Raw genomic sequence first — 15,033 nt, 5'->3', positions numbered from 1 at the left:
AACACATAAAAATAATAACAAAATTAATAGCTACAATTAAAAATATATCCTCTGGAAAAAAAAGTAGACCTAACCTTTATTTCTCTGGAAATTTAGCAGCCTAAGTGACAGAACTTTAACCGGTATCTAATGTCCTTTCGGTTAGACTGAAACATTTCATTGTGAAATTTAAGGATATAATGTATTCTAACAGTCACAAAGAACTTCAAATTAACAGTTTTGTTTCTGCACAGCATTCTTGTGGAAACCCAGGAACCTTTCTGAATCTTTCGGAAACCGGAAAAAGGATAACTCTGGCCTTTTTCTCTTACTGTTGCTACAATTTATAGCACTACAAACGTCTCCTCCTTGTCCCATATTAATTATTATATTTTATCCATTAACATTTTCAATATAACCAATAACGAACATTTCACAAGCATCAATGTGAAATACGCAACGAGCTATCACTCGATAGAAATACGACACAGTCCAAAGTCGACCATGGACAGTCTATTGTTTCTAGTTGCTAACCGCTTGGAGCGCTTTATCACGAGATTTGCAAAAAAACACCTCAAGCTTCGCGACTGTATATAGTAGACTGTGCTACTACTATGACTGTATATGCGGTCTTGGATCTGTGTGGAGGACGGTTGAACTTCATTAGTAGAAGGGGTGGGAGTAAAGTACATTCAAAACCTCAGGTACGATAAAAATTGAAGTAAAAATAAAATGATGTCCCTGTATAATTTATCCATGCAATAGCTGTGTCTATACCATACCTGCACAAACAGCGCTCAACGAGCGCGCGCGCTCTTTCGGAGCGGGAGAGCTGTGTTTTCCGCTCACCGAATCGGAGAGGAAGATACGTCAGAATTTGTCTATGCGTCAGAATGACAAGACTTGCTATAGGTAGAGGAGAGGGAAACGACCACTCAGCTATCTAGTGGAGTGCAGTGCATATTCTCAGTAACTGTTTCACGTTGTTCTACTGCTACAGTACGGTATGGAGGAATCTAAAAGACGGAAAAGTAGTGATCAGGCAAATTCTTTCAATGTTGCATGGGAAAATGCTTATTTTTTCATAGCTGCTGGAGTAAATGCTCAATGCTTTATCTGCCACAACATTTTGAAAGGTAGAAAGAAACATAACATAATGCGTCATTACGAGTCCAGACATAAAGATACTAAAGATATTAATCTTCAACAATTTAAATATCTCTCTTCAGGGAGGACCACTCCTTATCGGCTGTCCACAATTGCTTATTCAATATATTCGCAGCTACCTTCCATATCTGGAGGCCGTCTCCTCTATCCGCAACCTGAGGACGCGCCATGCCATGGTGATAGGGATCCACAATACATAGATTATTCAAATATACATTATTAAATTTCTTCCAAAAAAAAATACAACTAGAAATACGTATATTTTATTTGAAGAGGCAAATTGCGTCATAACTACTAGCAACAAATACAACCTTAATTATTATGGACTAAATATTTGACATGATTTTGAAGTATCGGTATCTATATTACAAAAAAAATATACAATATAACAGATCTGAGCTTCGAAACTCGACCGCCTTAACATGTTATTTTTTCTACTTCCTATAGGTGCCGCTAGCTTCCGTTAGGAAGTAATCCTGGTTCCATTGAATACACATAGATGCCACTGCAAGTTGAAAACAGTTCTTTGACCTGTTGCGAATCGAAATCGGAGTTTGTTCAGAAATTCATTCATACTATTTATTTTGAATAGAGTATAAACACAGTGAAACAAATAAACTGTACCATATTGTGTTCATAATTAAACAAGAAGGAGCTTTGAAGCAATTTAAATCAATTTACGTCACTATATATTATTTCTTTATATTCAAGGAGAAGGAATTTCAAATGTTATATTCTTTGTATACGAATTTCAGAACCTGATCAGCTGTGTGTTGCGTACATTGCTTACGGTTGCGTAGCACTTTCTTTCTCGTTGGCGAAACAGAGCATTTGCTGTTTGTCAACATTAATTATATAAACAATAAATATGCCTTATCAGGGAGCAGCTTTACTAGTATTTCTAGGATTAGGCCTTGCAACAGCAGCCGTTTTTTATTTTTTAGGACAAAGGGATTTAGAAACTCCCCATGGTTCATATAACAATAACCGAAGATCTCCCCCAGATGATCCTGGAACTTATCCTAGTTCTTGGGAACAAAGGTAAGAGATTTTTTTGACATGTTGAACTGAGCATTGACATTCATATATTTAAGATTAAACTCTTCACGATGCCTTAAGCATAGCCTATATTTTTCCTGTCTTATGGGAAAAACGTAGGTAGCTTATTCAGCAAATAATTATATAATATTTTGGTTAGGCCTACATTTTTCATGTAAGGCTGTCTGGAAAAATGTAAACATTTATGCCGTTGCAAAGGCACTCTTATACCTTATCACCGATGTCGATTTAAAATAGTATCTCTGGTTCATTGCTTCCTCCTGCTTTCTGCGCCGGTTTCGTAGATTACTGAAAAATAGTAAGTTAATAATTGTGTCTTGAGAAGGAACGTACCTCCAAAATTGTTTTTGCTCATGACAGTTCCCATTGATGACTTGCCCACATATCTAAGTTATTAATCTTGTGACTAACAGTATTTCTAAGTTATTAACATTGTGGCTAACAGTACAGTTTTGTTTGCATCAGAAAAAAAATATGCTCGTAATTGTTTACAATTACGTTACCGAAGGAAGCCGGATATCCATATCCACCTACCGACTAAAATTCATATGCAAGACATTAAAGGCCTGAACAAACCAAACCAAACCTAACCTATCATAGATACCCAACTTACGAAAACTCTCTTTCTATATATGTACACCAAGCAAAGAATGCGATCCCGCCCCTCTCCACTTTCACAGCAACTTTTCACCCTTATTTCGGTGCGAGATTGACGTTACCACTCAATTTGTCTTTTGTTTACTGTACGCGTTACTAGAAACCAGTACAGTCATTTTGGGTAACTTTGTACCACTTCTATCATTTTTATACTTACCGGTACCTAAAATAATGTCTATTGAAATTAATGTTTAAAAGTAAATTATTTCAGAAAACAACTTATTTTATGGGTTGAAACATAATAAAGATAAAGAATCATATTTTAAATAGGTAACATTTGACATTTAATGATGGTACAAAGTTGCACTATTAATTTAGGAAACTTTGTACCATATACAGTATGTGTCCTATTAAATTCAATTCCCCATCAAGGTAACTTTTGACCATACAATAAGAAAATATCATTAAATTTTTTTTTCATATGAATTCACAGAAAAAAGTTTATTGAAAACGTAGAACATTTACCATAACAATGAAATATACTAGCACTACAAAAGAAAATATAAACACCACTTTTATTGGTTTATTACCTACATAAGTAATATGTTTGATAGTTTGATATGTTATTTTTAATTCGCTAATCAAATTCTTCACATTCTTAACATACCAGTAATCAGTTCACATGTGCCCCTTTTATTTACCAACTTATTAACCTTCTTTATTACTTCAAACTGGTCAGGCCACATCCAAGGCATTCCCTTCTGGGAGTGAGACCATTGCCTGTAGGCCTACCAGGGAACAGTGATCCTTTATATGAGACTACTACAAAGTCATATCAACATTCTCAGTGATAACATATTTGGCATTCCAATATTATTTCTGTGTTTATTTTTTAATTTATTCACAGTTAATGTTTGACTTGGGAAGGAATACAAACGTGCAGATTCTAGTTGACCAATTTTCCTGTGCTTATATCATCTAATTCCTGCTGTAGCGTTTCACTGGAATACCTTGCCTTTATTGCATACTGTCTTCTCTCTGGAGAATCCTTTTGACCTCTAAAAATTTGAATGCATTATAGAAATCCAGAGTGTAAAAATTATAACAGTAATTTTATAAACAAGGCCAAAGAAATTTCAGTAATATCTGCTCTTAGACCTTTTATCCACACAATCCGAATAGCCAATAGGCCCAATACAGCCTACTGGTGGAGATACCAGTTTCAAAATTAGGTGAATGTTACTTATGTCCCGCTCACTATAGGAGACATAGGCCAGTTTTACACTAATCCTAAACATTTAGTATAACTTGTTGCTTGTGTAGGTAGTCTTTTACATTAGATTTGCGAAAATTGGTTTATAGCGCAACATTGGCAGTGATAAAAGTGTGAAATATTCGGGTGAAACAAGCGTTGAGCTACTTCCGCCGATTTTGGAACAGACATCGATGCACTTGAACTGCCAACATAGAAAACAAAAAATCACACTCAATCGCTTTCACCTTCATCTTGACGGACTAATAAAAGCCTAAACTAACCTAACCTAAGTGCATCGGTGTCTATTCCAAAATCGGCGGAAGTCACTCAACGCTCGTTTAACCAATATTCGTTCAGTGGGCGGTGGATACTCTACATTGATCCAAAATTAATATTTGTATGAAAATGATTTAGGCCTACTTCTTTTCTTTTTCTTTTTAAAAGAAAATTGAAAAAAGGGCCAATCTTCCACATTACCTCACACCACACATGGGACTGACATCTGATTTAAGTTTCTTTATGGGTTAGATGGGTTAAATGAGTGGATAGCTAAGTGACATTAAGCTGAGGTATGCGAGAAGGTTAGTGGATTAGTTGAGTTGAGGGCAGTGATGATATTAGGCCAGTTTGCACTGGTTCGGATGAACTGGTTGTTAAATTATTTCTATTTGCAATTACCATGGACATATACAGTATATGTTTAACATAGGTACACATGAGAGAACTTTTTGAATATCACCACTGGTTGAGGAGTTATATAAGTCAACGTTTCCACAACGCACCGAGGTTTTGGTTCACTGTCATTGCCACACCAAGTAAATCCAAGTTTCAAATAACTCTTGTCATATTTACGAAAGTATTTTTTCTTTGAATAGCTACTAGTAGGACTAGATATTTCTTTAATGGCACTATAAGTAATATATTTCTTCACACACAGCTTCTGAACTATTAGCACTGCCTAAATGAAGCGTATCATCATGTTTCTTTATTTTCAAAGATCCGGATCAAATCCAGTTTTCCATTATTTATATGGGCACTATTTAACAGGGACATGAACAACTACTAGCATGTACCACATACGAAGGATTTCAAACAACTAACTGCTGACATGCAAGCGATGAATAAACAATGCACAGAATTTGTTATAAGTTACTTGTGATTGGCTACAAAAATATAATTACCAAAGTATTATAATTAATTAATTAATTAATTAATTCTATTTTAAAATATAAGTATACTAGTATTAAAATATGCTACAAAAATGATAAATTCGTTTTCGAAGGGAATAAGAGTAAGGTGGTCCACGGAACTGTTCTGACTTAAAAAAGTGGTCCCCACTTGAAAAAAGTTTGAGAAACACTGATTTAAGTGATATGAGGCCGAGGATTTGTGCAATGTGGGAAGATACTGAAGTTTCACCGAAAAAAGTAACGGTGAATCTTACTTATGTCCCAGGCACTATAGGGAATTTGAAAAACACACTGAAAATACCTTTGATTTATAGTATGGAGTAGTAGAAGCCAACCTGCCCTAAATACGTACTTACTTATATACGAAAATCATCGTGCGTGAATGAAGACATCTATTTGTTAATACTACTTGACGTCATGATCGATGCCATGGCGCATCTTGCTCGAACTGCCAAGTTACATGACATATACTATAGTACCCATATTGTCTCATTAATTATTTTTCAATGTTCAAAGACCTACTTTTTTTTAACAGAACTTCTTTTCAAAAGTTCTTCCCACCTGTAGCGACAGGCTCATGTCAGTAGATTTACTGGCATGTAAAAGAACTCATGCGGGACAAAATTCCGGCACATCCGGTGACGCTGATATAACCTCTGCAGTTGCGAGCATCGTTAAATAAAATAAAACTTTTTCCCACCTGTAAAAAATACATTGTGCAGTGACATTCGTTATCATTGCCTTACAATATGACAGATGTTAATAAAATGGTTCTAATGCATTGAATAATTAAATATATTTGTTACAGAAATGGAAATGTCCGACGTAGACGCAAGAGGTCCTCTCAACCAGATAAAACTACTTGCGCAATATGTTTGGATGAAGTTAATGATGATGAGAAATTGTTGCCATGTACACACAAGTTTCATTCTAAATGTATCAATACTTGGCTCAGAATGCAGGTAAATATTTCACAGTGAAGTCAAATACAATATGAAGAATGAAACCATTAAGGCATTCAAAAAAAACATCAGCAACATTTTCATTGCTACAAACTAAATTTATTTAGGGCACACTTAACATTACATATTTCAAATATTATGTTTTTGTTAACTAATGTTGAATTCTTGGCGATAAAACCATTAACTCTGTTGTTCTCCATGTCAACAAGAAATTTCCAAATTCTTGTAAGATGGTGCACTCCATCTGTCCCATCTTTTTTGGACATTTCTCTCACAGAGCACTCTAAAGCAGGGTTTAAGCTAGAAAATAAATAAATGTCGCAAAAATGTACAAATGAAAAATTGTATTTGTGCAAATTGCAAAAAGCTTGTACAGTTTTATAAATAATTGTGCAGAAATATAAAATTAATAAGAAACGTACAAAATATATATCACAGTTGTATGAACACTGTTAAAATAAAATAATTGAATTGGTCATTGCTAAAAGGCCCTTTCTCCGTATTTTTACAAAAATGAGTCAACTACAGATTCAACATCCTTACATATAAATACACAAGCTGTGCTAAAAGGACTTTCCTCAAGCCTTCATACACACGCACAGTTGAGCGTTTCATTTTTAGTGTCATGCTAAAATGCCCTTTCTCCAGGATAGAGGGCCTTCTAGCTGTGAACTTGGCATTTAGCGGTGCTTCCATCTGATGACAAGCCTTTATACTTACTATACTATCAGCTATCTTTATTGTTTGAAGCGGTCTGTTTATTCTGCTCTGATATTTATTTGTGTTTTAATACAAATTATTATATTATACGCAATTTCGGCTAATTGAAATGGAGACTGAGAGTTTGAAAAGCAAAAAGAGCTGTAGTGATACTTGCAGTTGGAAACGAAATATATTAAAGAAAGCCAAAGTTAAAGGCACTGAACATGTGACTTACTCTGGAGAATTGGTGGCTGAAAGACGAACTGGTGAGGATTGTAGGTAAGTTCAGAATATTTACACTGAATCACTGACGTAAATGAATATTGCATAAAAATGTTATTTCCTAAGGGCCACAAAAATCTTTATAGGCTATATAAAATATTTACGCATGCACAAAAATAAAGTCACTCATTAACTGGTGGCCCATGTTTTACAAAAGAGGTCTTTCTGCAGAATCTTATGGTAGAAAGGTACCTCGGTGTTCGAAGTTGTCATTCGCCCCTGCGAGTTATTATGAATATATGTACAATGCAAATGTGAAATTATTTTAAGTTCACTGCTAAAAGACCTTTAAATTTGAATTTTTAATTAATAATATTATACAAACTACACGTGACAAGAAAATAAAAATTGTGCTTCTAGAAAGCACAAATGTACCTTTATGATGGACAGTGACCACATTGCTCTACGAAGATTAGTATTTCTTAAAAACAGTTTTTTTTCGATTTATTCAGAACTAACATTTTTGGACAAAGGGCCTTTTAGCAATGACCAATTCAATTATTAAAATTAATAAAATTCGGAGATTGCCTCTCCATTCTCAGTGACTTTACCACGACTGCAAAAGGAAAATAAATATAATGAGACTCATGTATAATTATATTTAAAAATTATATACAGAAAAAGTGCGATGTCTGAATAATAATCTTTAATTCTTACAAAGGCTGGAAAAGTTAAGAAATTGATGACCAGTATGTCTTCTATAAAAAGAATGTAAAAAGTATGATAAAGTTAAAGTGTGGATAAAACTGACAATTTAAAATAATTAACATCACATGATGTGTATACATTCTTATAATAAAAAGCTAACATATATCGTATTTAAAAAAGTACAAAAGAATAAATGAAAGAAGAGTGGACAAAGTTATGATTTGGATGAAAGACTCACCGGCTGGTTCAGATGATCGACAGCATTGTAGCATGGCTTAAAGGAGACTGAGATGAGGGAAAGGATAGAAATTACGTTGACTGATACTACGTTAATCTTTTTCTATTCAAATCGGAAGTAATATAAAGATCAAAAAGAATGTTTTTTTCATAAATTGCTTTTTCATATAAATTATGAGAGTTAATGGATTTATCTTTGTGTATTTCAATAGATTCTAAAATGTTTAGTAATTTAACTTTCCTATTAGTATGTAAAATTTCCATATCTGAATTAATATCTGTAAAATAATGTTGGTTATTGTATATATGATTCGAATGAATGGGGATTAAGTGTGTAGTCTGAGTTGGTTTCCTGTATATTTTATAAAGAAAATGATTGGCTTTCCTTTCTATTGTTAAATCCAAAAAATGTAAAGAATTGTTGATTTCATCTTCTTTGGTAAATTGAATTTTGGGATGTATGGAATTTATATTATCTAATAAATTTTGAAAATCGATATTTTGATATATTAGAAAGGTGTCATTTAACAATGTTCTGTGTATTGGAATCTATGAATTTGTTTTCTCAACGATTTAGAATCATTCATTCGGGACGATTCATTTGAATCATCCCGAACAGCACAAAAAAGCAGGATTGTACAGTTTAATTAACAGATTACTTAATATTCCCATGTCCAAATCGGATTATGATAAAGCATTAGATATCATTTACCCAATAGCAATAGACAGTGGCTATAACACGAAGATGGTAGACAGGATTATCTCTCAGGTAAATTGGAAAAAACAGGTAATTTTTTTTTTTTTTTTTTTTTTTTTTTTTTACTGTTTCTTCATATATTAGCTCATGCGATAAGTATAACATTGTAAACTAATTTCATAATAATGGTCCATGGGCGTGAATACCAGAAGCAGATCCTTGAGGGAAACTTTTAATGGCGTGTAGGACATCAGATTCAGAAAAAGATGGGTGATTAGCAGTACTAACAGGAGCATCAGGAAAAGTAGATGGTCGAGAAGGAGGCGGGTGTTTTGATAATAATTCTTCGTAAGTAAGTTGATTGTATTCAGCTATCCCCATATCGGATGATAATATACGAACAGCGTTGCGAATGTCTCCTTCAGCAATTTTCCTCTCTATACGTTGCGCCAGGGAGATATGTGGTGACTTCTTCTTAGTACGAATAGACTCGGTGAAAGAAGGATTTTGAAAATTGTTTATGTTTTCCTTAATCTTGGAGATTAGTGATTTATTAGTAGACTTTTCAGGAACACGAAGAGCAATGTAAGCGTAAAGCATTAAATTGACCCAATGGGCTTCGGAATTAAACCATATACAAAGGTCAATCAGATGTCGAAGTCGGTCCGCAGCCAATGGGCGAGCTCCCTTGGGGATTCTGCGTATGACAGCAACAGATTTCTTGCACTGTATGAGTATGGAGTGAAGCTCTTCGTGGGTGATATTTGAGGATGGAATTGCATCTTGAATGTCAGAATGCACACGTGAGTGATGAATGCGCAGACCACGAGTACCTCTAAAAAGTCTAGTATCACCTGATGGACAATGTGGGCACGGAATATATTCATCAGGTTCAGTGGTAGCACTAATATGTGTAGAAATATCAGAAGAACTTCCTGCTGCAGATGGGGAAATATCCAGCGAAGAATCTTCTGATGTATGACATCTCGAAACGTGGGTATTGATGCCTCGATGAGTAAAAGATTTACCACATAAATTACAAGTCACAGAAGAAATGTTAGTAGATTCAGAAGGAGTACACAGAGGGATGTTGGTTGACATCACTGATAAATTAAAGTAAAACGCGTAAATAAACTAAACGAAGACGAAAACTGAATGAAATTAATTAGTTAATTAATAACTGTAAGCACTGTTGCTATGTAAAATCAACAAGTCTGTAAAGTCACTAGAAAACACACTGAATTTCTTGAATATTCACATGACGAAAAACATTCCTAATACACACATGAAGAAACAAAATAAGTAAGTCTTCAGATAATCAAGAGTTAATCCAGTTAAGGATATTAATCACATAATAATAAACTTTTGAAATGAAAGAGAAAACAAAGCACACATTATTAAATCATGGCCTTCTATTGGAAAAAACAATTGAAAACTTTCACACGTTTATCAAATAATAAAGAGCAAAAAGATTATATCAGTTTCGTTTATTCACACCCTTATGTTTACAATATTACTTCTATCTTCAAAAAATTAAATTTCAATATTGCTTACAAAACTAACAACTCTATCGGTAAAATTTTGTTCAATAAATTTCATACTAGTAATTTTGATAAATTCAGTTCTTCAGGTGTATACAAATTAAATTGTCAGTTTCCAGAATGTGATGCCACATACATAGGTCAAACAGGCCGGAATTTCAATATAAGATACAAAGAACATAGAAACATCTCTCATGAAATTTCTCATTCTGCTTTCAGTGAACATATATACAATAACCAACATTATTTTACAGATATTAATTCAGATATGGAAATTTTACATACTAATAGGAAAGGTAAATTACTAATCATTTTAGAATCTATTGAAATACACAAAGATAAATCCATTAACTCTCATAATTTAAATGAAAAAGCAATTTATGAAAAAAACATTCTTTTTGATCTCTATATTACTTCCGATTTGAATAGAAAAAGATTAACGTAGTATCAGTCAACGTAATTTCTGTCCTTTCCCTCATCTCAGTCTCCTTTAAGCCACGCTACAATGCGGTCAATCATCTGAACCAGCCGGTGAGTCTTTCATCCAAATCATAACTTTGTCCATTCTTCTTTCATTTATTCTTTTGTACTTTTTTAAATACGATATATGTTAACTTTTTATTATAAGAATGTACACACATCATGTGATGTTAATTATTTTAAATTGTCAGTTTTATCCACACTTTAACTTTATCATACTTTTTACATTCTTTTTATAGAAGAGATACCGGTCATCAATTTCTTAACTTTTCCAGCCTTTGTAAGAATTAAAGATTATTATTCAGACATCGCACTTTTTCTGTATATAATTTTTAAATATAATTATACATGAGTCTCATTAAATTTATTTTCCTTTTGCAGTCGTGGTAAAGTCACTGAGAATGGAGAGGCAGTCTCCGAAACATGTCTGAATTTTATTAATTTTAATAATTATTTTATTTTAATAGTGTTCATACAACTGTGATATATATTTTGTACGTTTCTTATCTAATCCATGAACACTGTTTAATTGACCCATATGTGTGATTTAAAATTAATAAAGTAAGCAGAAACAAAAAGTTATGTAATTTGTTTCTTGGAGTTTTATTACTTTCAGTTTATCTTATCATACTCTAGATATATTTATGTGAGTAAGGGTCGAATTCATAGTCGTCACTTATAAAATGAGGAAACACTTAAGTAATGAGCATTTCCTTAGCACTTATTTCAGATCGCATTGCAGAGACGCTACTCATTCATATGCCCTGAGCATTCCCTTGACATCGAAAGAAATATGGCAACATGGCTAGACGTGAGCGCTTTCCTGCATTCAATTGTTTTCCAGCCCCTTCAAATTGTTAAATCGCCATTATTGTCATACACAAATACAGAAGTAAATATTATAAAGCTAAAAATTATACAAGATGTCCAGAAAGCATTTTACAGAAAAGAAAGAAGTGAGCTAAGATAACTAGTTATGAAATATGGAGATATCGTCGAAAGTAAAGAAAAATTGATAATTGTTCTTTCCAAAAGAAGAAATTGACATGGAACAAAATTGCAGTTGAGTTTAATGCAAACTCCGGAAATATTCCTGTAAGTAAATCATTTTCATTTATTTTTCAGTTATTTTTATGCTAAACAAAGTGGAAGTGATATAATTACGCAAATTTTAACAGCTTATTCCTTGGGTAGAATACAAACAAAAATGCAAATGACACTTTGTTGGGACGTGAATACTTTTCGAAAAAAAAAAAAAACTGCCACTTAAATCTACACGAAATTCTGCTGTATCATAAAATCTCAAAGCAACCAGTATTTTCAGTAGTGGCGAAATCGGTAAGCCTCATGGTTGCATTGTGAATTTAAATGAGAGACACCAGAATATTCACAACAGTGTTCTTGTCGAAATGGTATCTCCTCTTAAATTGTTGATCATTATATATCTCTAAAGGGTTCTCCATATCTCTGATATATCTTTTGCCGAAACTCATTTTCATTTTAATTACAGAACTCAATAAATTAAATTAAATCATAATCATCTATTGTATACCGAATCAGCTGATTACAATGCATATAAGGAAACACTTGAGTAAGCTGACAAGCTACCTTATTTGAATAAGTGTTCACTTCAGTGGGATTTATGAATTGGAAATTATTATAAGCAACTGCTTAAGTGTTTCCTTATAATAAGCGTTGACTATGAATTCGGCCCTTAATCATTAGACGTAGGTATGTTTAGACTTAATTACTGCTGAATTTACATCACATTAAAATACATTATTTTATGGGCACTCTAAACATTGAAATTCTCTACTAGTAGACCCTTCAAGATTTATTGTTAGCAGAGCGCTAACTCTTTTTAATGAAAGGCGGCTTCTAATTCCAGTTTTTACAAAATTCATGCAACTAAATTCTCGCTCACAATTTACAGTATGCAATGGAATTATATAAATCAATTAGAAGAAATTGTTCACTTAACTTGCATGAATTTCACCAACTGTTTGAAATCCATTCCCGAATATCTATCACTCAATAACTTTTGAACATGTCATAGCATTTAATTTAAATTCAGATTAGTTTAAACACATCTTTTATTTCATTTTCTCCATTACCATCTTTGTTTCTGAAGTCCAATGTGGTTGTCGCATTTTTGCACATTCACATTGAAAGTTTGTTGCATTTTTAGAAGTTCGAGGTCCACACCTGTGGAGTAACGGTCAGCATGTCTGGCCGCGAAACCAGCTGGCCCGGGTTCGAATCCCGGTCAGGGCAAGTTACCTGGTTGAGGTTTTTTCCGGGGTTTTCCCTCTACCCAATATGAGCAAATGCTGGGTAACTTTCGGTGCTGGACCCCGGACTCATTTCACCGGCATTATCACCTTCATTTCATTCAGACGCTAAATAACCTTGATGTTGATACAGTGTCGTAAAATAACCCAATAAAAAAAAATAGAAGTCGAGTAGCAAAATGCGAGAAATGCAATTGTGGCTTAAACCCTGCTCTAAAGCCCCCTTGTTTGGAAGTAAATACCTCGCAGGGGTTCTTTGATTTTCGAGGATGTCATATTCACAAGGACTCATGTCTGGTGAATTTCTGAGTGTTGAAGTATAGCCTACTTCCCAATTCCATTTTCCTTACAGATTGGTCGCTATGGCAGATACATGACAAAGAACATTATCGTGTAACACAATAGGCCTCTTCTCAATGTTCTGTGGTCATTTACAATGATGCAATTAGGTGCAAATGATATTTCAAGTAATTATAGTGTGTAGTAAGCTGCATTTACTCTTGTATAAAGAGGTCCAGTGTGCACAAGGATTATGCCTTGTTACCTTTACTTTTAAAAGATCCTGCAGATTGTGGATACTGTGATTCTGGGTGTTGCCATTCACTTGATTGTCTTTTAAGCTCAGGCAGATATGAATGCAACCATGTCTCATCCATAGAGTCCCATGAAAGTGGCTTCATTTTTAAGAAAAGTTCATTTTAAAATTTCATGATTTCGGCATTATTGTCAATTTAGCGGTGTTATTTTAAAATTATATGTCTAAAAATGCAAGTTTTATAATCCTGGCTTGAGATATTAAACATTATAACAGTCGTGTATGCAGTATTTTCAGCATCAATTTTCAGTTTTTACAATTTATATAGATTTTAATATATGGCTGCATCCATTGACAAGATGGTGGAAGGAAATATGGCATTGAAAAAAAAGAAAAAAAAAAGACTGAAATTATAAAAATATTACTTAAAAATACATTATTGTTGGAATTTTGCGAATAAAATAAGTATTTGCTGGAATTAATCCTCATTTCAGTTTTGTTGCTAGGTCTTCCCCTCTACTCACACTCTTTACCATCTGTGAAGGGGAAGATGCTACTATCCATCTTACTGACGTTCGACTAATTGACTTCGAACATAGTGAAAATTCTTATTATTGAACATATTTACCAGTAATCTATATTTCGAAAGCCTATACTAAGCGTTTGTATTTCATTTTATTGTTCTTTATATCAACTGGCGCATTAACGAGCTATTGACAGCAGAAGATAAATGTTTTCTTCACCACTAGTTGCTACTCTAAGCACACACAATGGGACAATCTACACTGTGTCACTCCCTCCTGCCTTCATAATACAAACTAACATTCCTTAATTTAATTAATTGCTAGTTGAAAATATTGTAAGAACGACATTAAAATATACTCAAACATGTAATTTTCAAACATCTGTGTCATTGTATTTTATATCCACTTATGTACTTTATTTAATATTTTATTTTCTTCTGTCTACAACTTGAGGGGTGCAGGTATAAGAGGTAACAGCTACCATTCTGTTACTCACGGACTCAGGACAAGTAGAAGGGGAAAGAAATGCCTTCACATCCTCTCAACTTGTATGAAATGTCGTTTAGTTAAAAAATTTTAATGAACGTTTTTTTCATGTTATTGTATGAATTCACATTACAGTAAAAGCCCGATATAGTGCATTGTTGGAGGGGGGACATACTTAACCCCCGCATTATAGCTGAACCGCAATATATCGGAAGTGATTATAGTCCATGTGTTAAGGAAATGACAGGAGATGGGTAAAGCCGATAATTTAATGCAAACTCTATACATGAATTTAAATAATGTAATACATACTGTAATATAAACTAAACACTCACCAGTTATCAGTTTATTCCATAAAACTTGTTATTGTGTTGTTTTTAGCAATAGTTCACCTCACTGTT

At 33.5% G+C, this 15,033-nt stretch overlaps 1 long non-coding RNA gene across 1 annotated transcript in view; it reads left to right on the top strand.

The window, feature by feature from the left end:
- Positions 1 to 1,711: 1,711 nt before the first annotated feature.
- Positions 1,712 to 15,033, top strand: part of LOC138703167 (uncharacterized) — a 37,246-nt gene continuing 23,924 nt past the window's right edge. The window contains exons 1-2 of the long non-coding RNA XR_011332987.1: positions 1,712 to 2,187; positions 6,056 to 6,209. This is a non-coding gene — a long non-coding RNA (uncharacterized lncRNA). The remainder of the gene's footprint in view (positions 2,188 to 6,055; positions 6,210 to 15,033) is intronic.

The sequence above is a fragment of the Periplaneta americana genome, chromosome 7 (genome assembly GCF_040183065.1).
Source record: "Periplaneta americana isolate PAMFEO1 chromosome 7, P.americana_PAMFEO1_priV1, whole genome shotgun sequence".
Lineage (NCBI taxonomy): Eukaryota > Metazoa > Arthropoda > Insecta > Blattodea > Blattidae > Periplaneta > Periplaneta americana.
The sequence above is the reverse complement of the archived record's forward strand: the minus strand, read 5'-3'. Positions and strand labels throughout refer to the sequence as shown.